Source organism: Cupressus sempervirens, chromosome 8 (assembly GCF_028749045.1).
Source record: "Cupressus sempervirens isolate cs-2001-9-10 chromosome 8, ASM2874904v1, whole genome shotgun sequence".
Taxonomy (NCBI): Eukaryota; Viridiplantae; Streptophyta; class Pinopsida; order Cupressales; family Cupressaceae; genus Cupressus; species Cupressus sempervirens.
The window spans coordinates 404,055,971-404,069,584 of record NC_143125.1 but is presented as its reverse complement, the minus strand read 5'-3'; the positions used below and the strand labels follow the sequence as shown (position 1 = coordinate 404,069,584).

General features: G+C 35.6%; 1 protein-coding gene across 2 annotated transcripts in view; it reads right to left on the bottom strand.

Annotated features, from left to right (window-relative positions):
- Positions 1–13,614, bottom strand: part of LOC149542995 (RING/FYVE/PHD zinc finger superfamily protein) — a 257,051-nt gene that overhangs the window by 136,631 nt on the left and 106,806 nt on the right. The window lies entirely within an intron of this gene.

Genomic DNA, 13,614 nt, shown 5'->3' with positions numbered 1-13,614 from the left:
ATGTTACAAAAGAGCTGAAAATGGCATCCCTGCAGATATTACTAATCTGCAATATTTTGGCGTATGCAAAAACATTCCTAAAAAGGAACATGATACAGAATTGATGCTCCCACGTACAGTGGTTTTCAACAATAGGTTTGCCAAAGAACAAAAACATGATCAAGAAAAGAAGCAAAAGCAAAAAGAGTTTGCTCGGACAGAAAGTGGTCAAGTTTATGCAGTCTTAAGCATGTTGTCAAAAAAATCTGACATGCAAGCCCTGAGAAAAATGATCAGGATTGTCAAACACAAAAAATGGCCAGAGAACTGTAGAATCACACAGCTCGGCAAAATTGGCAGAATGCTTGTTAGAAATGAATATATTACAAGACCTGCAAAAAATGCCATAAGGCCAAATAGCCAAAAGATTGAAGAACAAAACATCAGACAAAAGTTCAAACCAGGCAGGCACTGTTAAGAGTTTTAACTTTTACACAAAAATTCAAGAAAAAACAAAAAAATAGAGCTAAGTCACTCAAACACATGCGTGATGGTGTCTTGTACTAAAGTTGAAGTGTATGTCATTGCCATTTTCGAGCAGAGTTTTAAACACAGAAAAGTGGTCACCCATAGAAATATATGCTCCTTATGTACCTTTGTCCTTAAAGTAGCAAAATTGAACAAAGATGTCATTTACTGTCGAGGTGTTTGCCAGATATAGAAGGTTCCAGTTTGCCTGAAAACACATAAACAGACATTTCATATGGGAGAGTACACCTTGGTATTTTCTGTCAGAAGTAATTTGGTGTTACATGCTCATTCCTCACATTCTTAATCAAAGTATTTTCAGCAAATTTTAGATAGGTCCAGTTTCCTAGATGCCATTGGAGGGTTCAATTGGTTTTATTGCAGGAATAGCAGCATTACATCTTCGTCTAGCTTGTGTTTCTGAACATCTATAGAAATAGCTATTAAGCTGAAGTCGTAGGCCTCAGATTCAGCCAGTTGTGAAGAGCTGTATTATCATTGCTCACCAGAAAAAGTATTTACAGAAGGTCTATACGAAATATCTTGAAGATTTCTTACAACTATTCTTCATCATACAACTGCAGGAAAACTGCACTTGTTATTAAGATAGCAAGAACACTATTTCATGAACTGAAATTGCACCACAAATAGAGTAATCAAAGTAGGTCTGCTAGCAATTTTCAGCAGGGACAATAAAAAAGTAACATACTACAATGACATTTATCACTTCCTGTGCTCTGCATTCAAGGTATTCCAATATCAATAGTTTAATCATTAATGTTCATTAAATTAAGTCATGTGGAGGGTTTTGTCAAGCACTTGTTCTAAGGAAAGATTATCAAGGGTCATACATGACAAGGCTTAAGTTCAAAACATCAAATTTGCAAGTTTGCTGATCAGCTATTTTATTGTGGATATTGGTGGAGGATGGCTGTTTTCAGAACACCTTCTAGAAGGTTAGCATACGATGTGATACTTTTAGATAAAATTTATCTAAACATGTCCTCGTTCTAGACAAACCATTTTAGACAGTTTTGCATTAAGACCGACTTGGTTTGCAAGTGAGCTATTTTTAATCAAGAATTTTAGTTATTTATTAGTGTATCTATCATGAATAAATAACATGACTTAAGCAGCCATAGCATTGTAAAAATTCATGAATAAGTGCTATTAGCACTTAGATCTTATAAGATAGAAATTTTTATGCCTTCGTGTGTTTTTGTGATATTGTGGTCTTGTGAATTGAATACCTATGGCAAGCTCTGTACTGTAGTACTTACTGATTCAGGATTTGCAGCTTTGAGCGCAAATCGCCTTCTCAATTTCTAATATATTTTGTCTGTTGAATTGAATTCAATCTTTGCATTCTATAAATACTTTTTAGTCTCCAAGTCTTCCTAGAGATGTAAGCATTTGTTAGCTGTTGTAGTTGTTAGTCTTCAAGAGAAAAATCTATAAGTCTCTTGTATTGTGTAGAAGTTCTGATAAGCTTTGTACCCAAAGCCACGTACAAAAAGACAAGTTCTATTTTAAGGCTGTTTGCATTCCACAAACCAATTGTTAGAATTCTAGAGTTTAATTTATGTTAGAAGGAAGCCTTCCTTACACTGCTTGTTTTATGCTTCCTGAAAAATAAAAATTATAACTCTAACGAGACTATGACTCAGGTTCAAATATCCTTCACCACAATAAGGCAGTTCATCACTCTAGTAGGCATGTGGTGAGGTTATTGTGTAATGCCTATCACATGCATTTGAGCATGAACCAAGTTGAAAAATCTTAAGATAAAGTATTGTGTCAATAGCATAGCATAAGCTCATCCAAGATTTCACCATTTAAAAAGAAAAAAGAAAAAGGATAGAAAGCCACTAATTCCGATATTCCTGCCTTAGCCTCCTGGTGAGCCCAGATCAAGCAGGCTTAAACTGTTGAATATTGTGGCTTTGACAGAGATCTTTATCTCTGTTTTTGTTATATATATTGAAATTGAGATAATACCTATGGATTATGTTTGCAGCTGGAGAAGATATTTATCAGAATATTTGAGAAAATATTATATGAAGAGACATGTGTCATACAAAGAGTAATGCGTTTGGAAATATGAAGAAACGCGTATTTGGAAATTGGAGAGACCTTCAGTTGTGATATGAAGAGTCTCTCAATTTTATATATATATATATAGAGACACACACAATTGCCTTGTTGACATTTTTGTATCAAGTAAAAAGGCATTGTACTTGAACACTTTTATATCAATAAAAGAGATATTTTCCTGGTGTGTCTGGATTTGTCCCTTCAAGTTGAAGGGTTTTCCCAAGATAAGATGTTATGTCTTTTGTGCCTAATTTATTTCTTTATTGTTGTTTATCATTACTTCTGGGCAAAACTGCAAAAACATTAGCATGCTAGCAGAACCAGATTAAATAACAGAAATTTAAAAAGCCTCTTTTCTCTAGCTCATGTATCTATTGCAAATATCTTGCGAATTTTCAGAAGTACCTATATATGATGTATATAGTAACTACGAAACTACGATAGAGACATTTTAATTATGATTGCCATCTCACCATTTTGGTTCCTTGATGACACTGTGCATGTCACCTTCATGCTGGGAGTTTTTACATTGGACAATTTTCGAGTTGTTATTTTACCAAAAAAAGGAACCGAGGTTGGGAGTTTATCATGAGCCTATGAACATCGAGTAGACGGGTCATGCTAATTCACCAGCTGTGGAAAGCTTCATATTTTGGCTGCAAACTAAGAAAGATAGTGGGGTGTGGGCTTTAAAATTTCATATTTCAAGTCTGAGATTGTTTAGCAATCAGTACTGGAATTGTGCCTTCAAATATTGATTCTTTGTTGAGCTTTCATTATGTATCATATCTGGAGGACATCGGACCTTACTGTCTGTATATTGGGATTGATTTGCATTAAGAAGTTTTGTTCCTGTGAAAGTAAGGAAAGCTTCTATCCGTGACAAATGGCAAATTCTTTGCGCTACTTTGTGTAGTGATGGCAATGGCATCGGCATCGGCATCGGCATCAACAGGGGCTCAATTGACATGCACAAAGTCATTTAGCAGCAGCAACAGATTGTTTGGCAGCTGCCAGACCCTAAAGCAATTGAGCAAGAATTTTGCATGGTAGTACAATCCCGAGAAGGGGAGCAAGAAAATGGCCTTCACTGTGAAGCTCAAGGCTTTGAATGGGTGGGTAGATTAGATCAATCCTGCAGACGCTGGGATGGTCAGGATTTGATCCGTGATCGCCTTCAAGCACTCCAATGGCAACATGATCGTCACCACTTATAACATTACCACCAAGGCAGGACCCCCTAAGCCTTCTGCCATTGATTACAAGGTTGAAGATATGGTTGTTGAGTCTACTAGCAGTCAGTCCATTTACGCTACTTGGACTCTCATAAACATTAAGACCAGTATGCGTCATATATGGCACCATTTGTATTCATTGTATGAAGTCATCTTTACTTCAATTGTTTTCTCCCTCGGCATCTATCGTGGCATTTTGTTCATGCTTTCATCCTTGCCGGCAGTGACGATTGGTTTTTTTTTTAATAACTTGGCATCCAACGCATACCGTTTTTCATGATGGCTATTATTATCGGCCTTCTCTTGTTATTCATGTTCAAGTATTAATTCTTGACATTAGTTCGCTCTGTAATTTTCGCAATGATTCTTCTTCTATCACCATTGGGCTATTCACTTCTTCTTTCTCTTGGTAACTACCATCAATTGGTATTCATTTTTGTCCTCTTTTGGAAACAATTTTACCTCAGATATTTGACAAATATCAGTATCATTTTTGGATGGGTGAGTAATATGGTGTATGCAAGTGGAAGGTTACAAGACTGTATGTACATATCTCAATTCACTTAGAGTGCTTATCAGAATTATTTTGTGTCATAGACTGACAGGTTTTGTTGCCTGTAAGATAGTGTGGTTATAATTATCAGGTGCTATTGTGTATGTAGCAAGATTGTCAATACTATTATTTGCATGGTGATTCTCTATGAAGTTCTGGCAGAGTACCAGGTTTCTTACATTCTACTTTGCATTTAGTCTTCGCACAATATGATGATTGTCAGTATTTGTTTTTGAGTCTAGCAACCAATGCTTAATTGACTTGTTATCTTGCTAAAGACAGTTAATGTTGGCAGTTTTAGACTTGTCAAGTAATTCTGTGGGGAAATTTTCCGAACAGCGTTCACTCCTTTCTAAGTCAAGGGAACTTTGTTGTGAGATGTATGCCTTTTATATTATTGTCTCAAGGATCTTTTCACCTGCAATCTTTTTGATCCTCTAAATATTTGCAGCATAGTCATTAATTCTGTATTCTGTTTAGAAGACTTCATCTTATAAATTTACTTCTCTGGGTAAAATGGAAATCAAGGAATGGCAGAGAGAGGCTATGGATGACATTATTTTCAGCGGAATGGAGTTTTGATTCCCTTCACTTCATCTAAGGATAAGTTTGACACCAAGTGTGTCCCACTAAAGGCACTCAGTGTACCCAACCAATTTGGCCTTGTCTTAGTTGCTCATACCTGAGGATTATGGATGCGGCTATCCTCCCTACAAACTGTACAGTTGACCAATTTTCAAAAAAACGAAAACATCATGGATTTTTCCAAAAATTTCAGCATTTGATCTTCATGATCTGCATAGTTTGTAGTCGAAAACAACAAAAAAAATTGAAAAAAAATCACTACATTTTCGTGAATCTGGTAAAAAAAAGCTTGACTTTGTTTTGTCTTTAGTGCATTTTGTCTAGAGATTAGCCTGTCCCAAGGATTATATGTTACTAAGACTGCAGAGCTTCTACGAGTTGCAGAGGATTTAAAAGGCAGCAATTTCCTTTCATAGATCTCACTACAACGAGATAAGTATTCTATGATTATGATTTTTTGTTACATAACTGGAAATGGTGTATACCTTTGCATTGATCTCTATGAGGTTGACCTTATGAGCATTATTAATCTCTCCTGGTTGCAGGATGCAATGGGATAATGAGAGATTATGCAGACTATATGAGGACGAAGCTTGTAGTCTTTGATTAAATTGATGATGCATATATTGAAAGAGAAAGATCATACACAGGAAATAATATTCAAAGGGAGACTATTTGGATTCAGAGAGAGGTTTCAACTAATTATTTGCAAGCTTATGTGGCGGTGTTACTACTAAAGCTCTCTACAATCAGCTATCTTATTGTCACACACATGGGAATCTTTGGTTGCAGCTATGTGTGCCAGCCATACTAAAGATCTATGTGATGAGAATTTATCATTGAAAACTTTGGTTGTAGCTATGTGTGCTAGCCATACTAAAGATCTCTCTTGTTAAGAGGGAGTGTTGAAGATTGCAACTGTGATAGCAAACTTTATCTTTATTTATGCAATGAATATTGAAATTGAGATAATATCTAAGGATTATGTTTACAGCTGAGAAGATATTTATGATAATATTCGAGATAATATTATATGAAGAGACGTGTCATGCAAAGAGCCATGCGTTTGGAAATATGAAGAAACTTGCATTTGGAAATTGGAGAGACCTTTGGTTGTGATATGAAGAGTCTTTCAATTATATAAATACAAGATTGCCTTGTGTGTTGACATAATTGTATCAAGTAAAAAGGCATTGTACTTGAACATTTTTATATCAATAAAAGAAACGTTTTTATGGTGTGGCTGGGTTTTTCCCTTCAAGTTGAAGGGTTTTCCCAAATAAAATGTCTTGTGTCTTTTTGTGACTATTTTATTTCTTTATTGCTGTTTATCATTATTTTTGGGCAAAACATTAACATATACGAGACCTATAAATTTGTTTCACATAGTCAACACAAGTTGGACCAAGTCTACCCAAATCTAGGCCAAATATTATAAACATTCATGTTTTTGGTAAAATAATTTATGACACTTTTCTCCAGGTTTCAAGGTTTTGTTGAAAGTTTAAATCAAAAATCAGGTTGCCTAGTTGTGCTGAGTCGTCTCAAAATAATGCCCACATTATATCCTAACCCAGTCCCTGACTGAAACAGCGGAAAATAAACACTTCGAAATTTAAATATTTCCTATAAGAAGTCCCATGGTGGCAGGTTCAACAATGTCTATTTCAAAAGGTAATCCAGAATATTAACCAGTCAAAACCAAACTCAAACAAGTTGAAACAAATCTCACAATGACAAAGAGAAAGGGTAAGGGATGGAAATAGAAGGGACAGAAGGATGGAAGGATGGAGAAGAAAGGGAGTACAACAAGCAGGTTAAATCTTCAGACAAAGAAAGCAATGTTGACTAGTGGGCAGAAATTTTGAAAAAGAAATCATGGAGGACCCAAGGAAATAGAATAGGTCAAAATGAAAAAAAATGAATTCAAGCAGAGTATTGTTGAAACAAATTTTCATGTAAATATAAAATGACTCAGATTTTGTGCTTGAAGACAATTTTTTATCTAGTCATCCCATGTTTCGTGAAGTTATGGAGGTTGGAGCTCAATGGTGTATGACAAAGATTCAGGCATTCACAAGTCAGTCTACAAGAACACTACACATGGACACACACACACATTGTAATTTAGATACTGTATGGAAGACATGAAATACAAATGACACATGACATAATACTCATATTACAACATATTCATAACAGATAAAATGATATGATATTAATGTTCATACTGGAATTGCAATATAGTTAAAATCATTTGATATCTGGGAACAATGCACAAAACAAGTAGGAGTCAAGAAGTCTGAGGAAGACAGAAGTAATAGATAAATCTGATCCAACCTATCTAATCTACCCATTGGAAAGGATAAATCACCCTCCTACCTCTAATTCTCATAAAATATAACGTAATCACTTCATAATATTTATGTATAAAGCATAAAAAAGTTGGCATGTGAACACATCCCCAAAAGACCTCAATAGGAGGCCCTTCATCTCAACTCCTACAAACATCAAAACATATCCATTACTTCTTAATTTAGAAATGATTTATTAAAACTAAAATTAAGAAAAAGGGGCAGACACTGGGAGCACCCACAAGGCCCAATCAAGGATACATACGTACATTCAGTGAAATGCCTCTCCATAAAATGTCTTATTAAGACACCTTGCGTTCTAGAATGTGAGAAAATCTGAATGTCCCCATTATTTTTTACATTCCAAAGACTTAAAATTTTCGAACAGCAAAAAAGTCCTAACCCTCCCTATAATCTGCCCAACCATTTGCAACTTGATATTACCACAACCAATTTGCATACATCACTTTTAGTTATTGATAGTTGTACTATTAATGCCTATTGTTCAAGATTTCTCATTTTTTTCCCTTAATATTTTTTCTGACAATGAATTCAATTAAAATTAGGAAAAAGACAAGTTATTATGCTATACTTGAATGTTCAAACAAGAAATGTTGAATCTTGAACATAAAAAATTATGTGAACATCTAACTTGAATCTTGATGTCATGTACACTAAACTTGATATAATTTTGAATTTGCATGTATGTGTGTGTGCACGTGCATATACATATATATATATATATATATATATATACACAACATATTCATCACCTATCATCCCAAAAATGCACTCTCAGATTCTCAAATTAGAAACACCTCTCACCTTCCCTTACTATCTTAGCAATCATTCATCTTTTAACTCATTTTATTTAGTTGCAAGCTAATTATACTATGTTACCGGATTCCTCTGATATGCCTCAGATCCTGATTCTACTCGGATTGCACCCCGATCCCGAACAGGAATCAGGATTCTCTGTAAATTTTGTAGTGTAAAATCCACAGAAGATAAGGATTCCTGTTCAGAATCCTGCCAGAATTCAAGCAAAATCCAGAGAAATCCACAAGAATCCCAGCATGTAGGTGCCCAAAAAGCAAGCCAGACATGCCAATTTTTTACTTTTTTAAAACTAAAAAGCCTCTAAACCCTAATTTCACCAGTAAAGCATATATTTGGTCATTTGATGGTCATTCATCTCTCAAGCATTTTTACCAATTTTTCTTCTGTTCATCATGTTAAGTTTTGGACCAGAATATAAAGATTTCAACAAACTGAAATCACAATGCAATAAAATAAATTACGCAGGTGACTTATCTTGGGAAAACCTCAACCTGATTTTGCTAAGAGATAAGAGCTAAGAGTATGATTTTGCTAAGAGCTAATGTCGCCTAGAACTATTAGTGTTGTTCGAGATAAGAAGGAACATCGTCGACAGTGGGTTTGCAGTAACTAAGCAAACCAAGCCCGATAAATACTAATTTTCAATTCCAGCAGGCCATTGAACTGCGAGGCCAGAGTAGCAGATAGTGACGGGATTGGAAAAAGACAACTTTGTGCACTTCCAGGCAGTGCCAAAGGCTATCCTCTCAGGTTTAGGACTGGGTAAGACTCATATTTGTTGCAAAAATGACTTGTATAAACTGTCGGCTGTGAATACTTAGTATGGATACATCATAACAATCGTTGCAAACTAAGCAGATAGTAGGGAGAAGGTAGACAGAGGAGTATCGACTATTGACAGGCAATATCTATATAACTTTCAGGCACACACTCTCGGCAGCAACACTGTTCAGAATCCTGAGTCTGCAAGGTTAGGTGACCGGCATCCAATAGCTTGATTGCAAAGGCATCATAGAGTTGAAGCTTACTTTTCATCGAAAGTATTTATTTGGAGCATTTAATTCATTTGTGGAGACGTAAGCAATAAGTGTTCGCAAAGTTTGATTGCTTTAATAGACAGCTTAAGCAAAAATTGAAACGCTCAACTGGAAGGTGAATGATCGACGAAAAAGAAAACAGCTTTTGATAGGAAAGTTAAAGAGAGAAACTCTACAGTAGCTATGATTTTGTGAGTCAAACTGGGTGTCGTCAGCAAGATGGGAACTAAATTTGAGGAAGTCAGGTGTATTGAATATCCCTAGTGAGTCGTTAATGACTTACTAAGCATCGAGGTTTGCAATAATATTTTTGGATGACCTGTGAGTGCACGGGTAACAAGGAAAAAGATGAGCCAGTATGAAGTAACTTGGCGTCCTAACAAGTCTTCTATTTCGACAATTGGTTTTCTGACGGACTTCAATATTAGATTAAACATGGTAGAATGACATCTCTGAAGACTGAGACTGAAGGATTAACAGTCAAATATCCATTACAAATTTGAGAAATATCATTTCCAAAAGGGAATGATTACAAATGTGTAATGTTACTGGCACAAATTATATTGTGAGTAGACCCCAAGTTAATTGTAAGCGACAGTTTAGGGTTGCCTACAATTGCTTAAGTAAGAGGAGAATGTCAATTACAATTCCTGTGCGAAAAGACACAGTTGATGATAATTGAAGACATTTTAAGTCGTGAAAGAAAGAATATTGTTGTCAAAGTCGTTTCTCAATTTCCTGCTAAAGACCAAATATTATTTCATAAATGGCCCGACTGGTGCAGACATTCAGTTTATTGACAGTTCTTTGCATTCCCAAGAGCATTTTTGTGCAGGACGCAGGAAAATTATCTGCCATAATGGCAATAGTGCTAATTGCATTTTTGGTTGAAATGGTAGTATCCAATCATTGCAATTATTTTTGGCACTATAGAAATTATGTAAAATTATGTATAGACAATAGACACATGATTAGAAATATTTTGAGCTATCCTTCATAGGGATAGAAAGATTTTAAGCAGTTAGATATTATGTTTGGAAGCTTTTGGAGTCATGAGAAGTCCATTTCATATTATCTGAGTTTAATATTGTTATTCAACAAATACAAGAGGGATATTATTGGTCAAATTGCACTAGTTTCTGCCACCGGACCTCATAAGAATAGCGTAAGGAAGTCATTTCATATTTTGTCCTCGCAAATAATCTTGTTAGCCATTGTGGGAAGTTGCATGAGATAATGCCATTCCCAGATTTCTTTTTGTTCTATGCTAAGAATGCGGGGCAATTTGGGATGCTATTGCATTGCAGTACTACAGTATTGGAAGTCCCATATGCATGTAGCTACAGCTGGAGTTGAGGAATACCTGAAGTGCTATGCTAAGTCGGTGTGCAGGTTGTTTTCTTCAGAAGAGATGTTCATGGGTCTTTCCTTTAAATAATAGATAATCTTGAAGAGAAGTGCAATAATTACGCAGTCTAGGCTATGCTGTTGGTGTCTTAGTGAGAATCGAATTTTTGATTGCAAGTCAGAATTTATCCATAGTAACTGTTGATTTTCTCTGTTAACATAACTGTCAATTTTCTCTGTTAACATAACTGTCATTGGGAGTTGGTTGTTGACAATAGTCGGGGACTTTATAGATTGAGTCTATAAACAGGTTTCAGTCACTTTGGGATTCTACGGAAAAATTCCATTTTCACTGCCTTTTGAAGTCAGCTATTTTAATTACTATTGACATATTAACAATCAGGAAGAACCATTCATATTAACAATTACTTGGTGATATAAATTCCAATGAGGGTAAAAATAATTGCAGAACCTGCACATTACATGCTTGTGAGCAGATTTGAAAGTGAAGTTTTCTAGCAAAACAGATTGAAAACTAGCATAAGAAGTCAAACAATTTTAATTAGTATTGACGTATTAACAATCAGGAAGAACCATTCATATTAACAATTACTTGGTGATATAAATTCCAATGAGGGTAAAAATAATTCCAGAACCTGCACATTACATGCTTGTGAGCAGATTTGAAAGGGAAGTTTTCTAGCAAAACAGATTGAAAACTAGCATAAGTCAAACAATCAGTGGTGCTAAAGATGTATTGAATATCAATCAGAATTCAATTCAAAATGAATAGGAGTTGCAAAGTTACAAATCAAGCTCAACTAAACTCAGGAAAAATCAGATTGTATGCAAACTGCTTGACCAATTGTCAGTTGTACCAGGTATCAGAAATTCACTTTCAGCGGAGGTTTAATTGCAATCTTATAATAGAGAATAAAGACCCACTTCGGTTTTATTAGTAAAGGTACAGTTGTCATAACAGAAAAGTTTGTGGACTAAATTTTAGTGCAAAAACAAGGGTGCCTCCTATCTGAGGTAGCAGACTCAAAATGGCATCAAACAACATGTTAATTTTGGTCAGAGTAATCCATGAAACAGGTAACAAACTTGAGTTAGAATTTATAAACAAGGAAAAAGTTCTCGGCACTGAACTGGAGAGACGCTTAACAATGGTAGAGAAGTCACTCCCTAATTTATTGCAGACAGCTCTTGCCCCTATGGTGACAGGGTTGAATCAACACAAGTGGCTGAAATATTCAGATGGCTAGATAAAACTATTAGCCGCTTCTTGTCTAATGGAGGTCATAAAAATTCTAGCACCACAAGAACCTTATGAAGAAGACATCATGAAGGAGGTAGTACAACTTAGGGTTGATAATTTTTAAAATCTTGGTGATAGCAATAGTCGTCATTTCCTTAGAAGGACTACTATATTGAAGTCATTTGTAGAAATCAGATTATGCAATCTTATGCTTGACATGGGATTGTATGATTTAATTCGTAATATATTTCAGCATTTCATGGGCACAATTCAGAAAGAGCACAATGCAAATATTTTTGCAGCTATGGAAACCATTATGGTTACAACCATAAATGAGAGTGATGATCATTTTCAGCCTCTTATGCATATGTTGATAGCAATTTCCAATTAGGAACAAGATGCTCCTAAAATTGTTGTGAGTTAGTCAACAAGGTGCTGAAACAATGTGAGCCAAGACTTGAGAGGTACAAATAGCAGCGGGCTTAAGAAGAGCTAAATACAAGGGAGTTACAAGTTGTAGGATCCCGGGAAATGAGGGAAGAATGAGTTTGTTCTACTCGCAAGCATATTTGGGCACTTGGTCACACTTGTGAGGATAAAAAGGAAGAAAGAGTCAGCTCAAGAAGTGCAGATAAGCATTGAGGAAGTTAAGGAATCCTTAATCCAGCTTCAACGTGATGAAGACCATGAGTAGGAACCCGCCATGGATGATGGTAAGGATCATACTAGTATCCTATTTAGTGAACTGGAGCTTATTATTGACAAGCATTACGATGATCGTGAGGCTGAAAGTGAACCTCTCCATAAGGATGAACTATGTGAAAATGATGATGTCATAGTTGATGAGGCAATCATTTGGAGATGGAGGTAAATCATGAAAAGGGCACAGCTGAAAATGTTAATATAGGGGCTGATTTGAAGGACCAATCAGAAATTCCATTTCAAGATGATGATTTTGGAGCATATAATTTGGAGGACAAGCTAAAAGTATCAAATGACATGATCATTGTCACCTTAATGCATTTGATAACACCCATAAAAACACTGAAGAAACCATGTGGGAAGTTAAAAGTGATGAAAAAGAGAAAGGAACAATGAATAGAATTAACAATTCATTTCTTCAAGCTCTAAAGGGGAAACTGGAAAGAATGAAATCAAATTACTTGATGTTGCTCAAAGATAGGGATATGGCCATCAAACATTCAGAAGATAAAGAAAGGGAGGTAGATGAGCTTTGCCTTAAATTGAGTATGACAGACTATTCTTCCTAGCAAGTTGAAAATCAGATTTCTATGACAGCTACTCCCATGGAAGATGGTCTTAATTCTAGAGCCAAGGAGATCATACAAATGGTTAAAGGGATTAATACCCTCGGTGCGGATGAAGGTGAACTTAGTATCCCCACCTCACCTTATCTATATGAGGCTCATTATGTTGAAGAAAACTTTAAGGTCCAGCAAGAAGTAAACAATGAGAACTCTGATTTTTATGACAGCAGTTGTATATCTTCACACTGCCATGTTGATAGAAATGAGCCAAGTATAATTTTTTTTAAAGATTTCAGTTGACGGTGTTCTTTTCATTAATGGAGATGGTGATTTGGTTGATGGTATTCATCGTCATCCAGGAGATGAAGGTTTCTACAGCTCACCTATTGTTTTGCTACCAAGTTTTTATAATAGGGCAGCTTCCTACTTATTGATTGGTGATTTTATTTTTTCTGCCCTGCTTGGAATTAGTACATTTTCAGATTTGGCTTGGCCTACAAGGGTTAGTGGGTTGCACGCAGATGCGTAGGGAC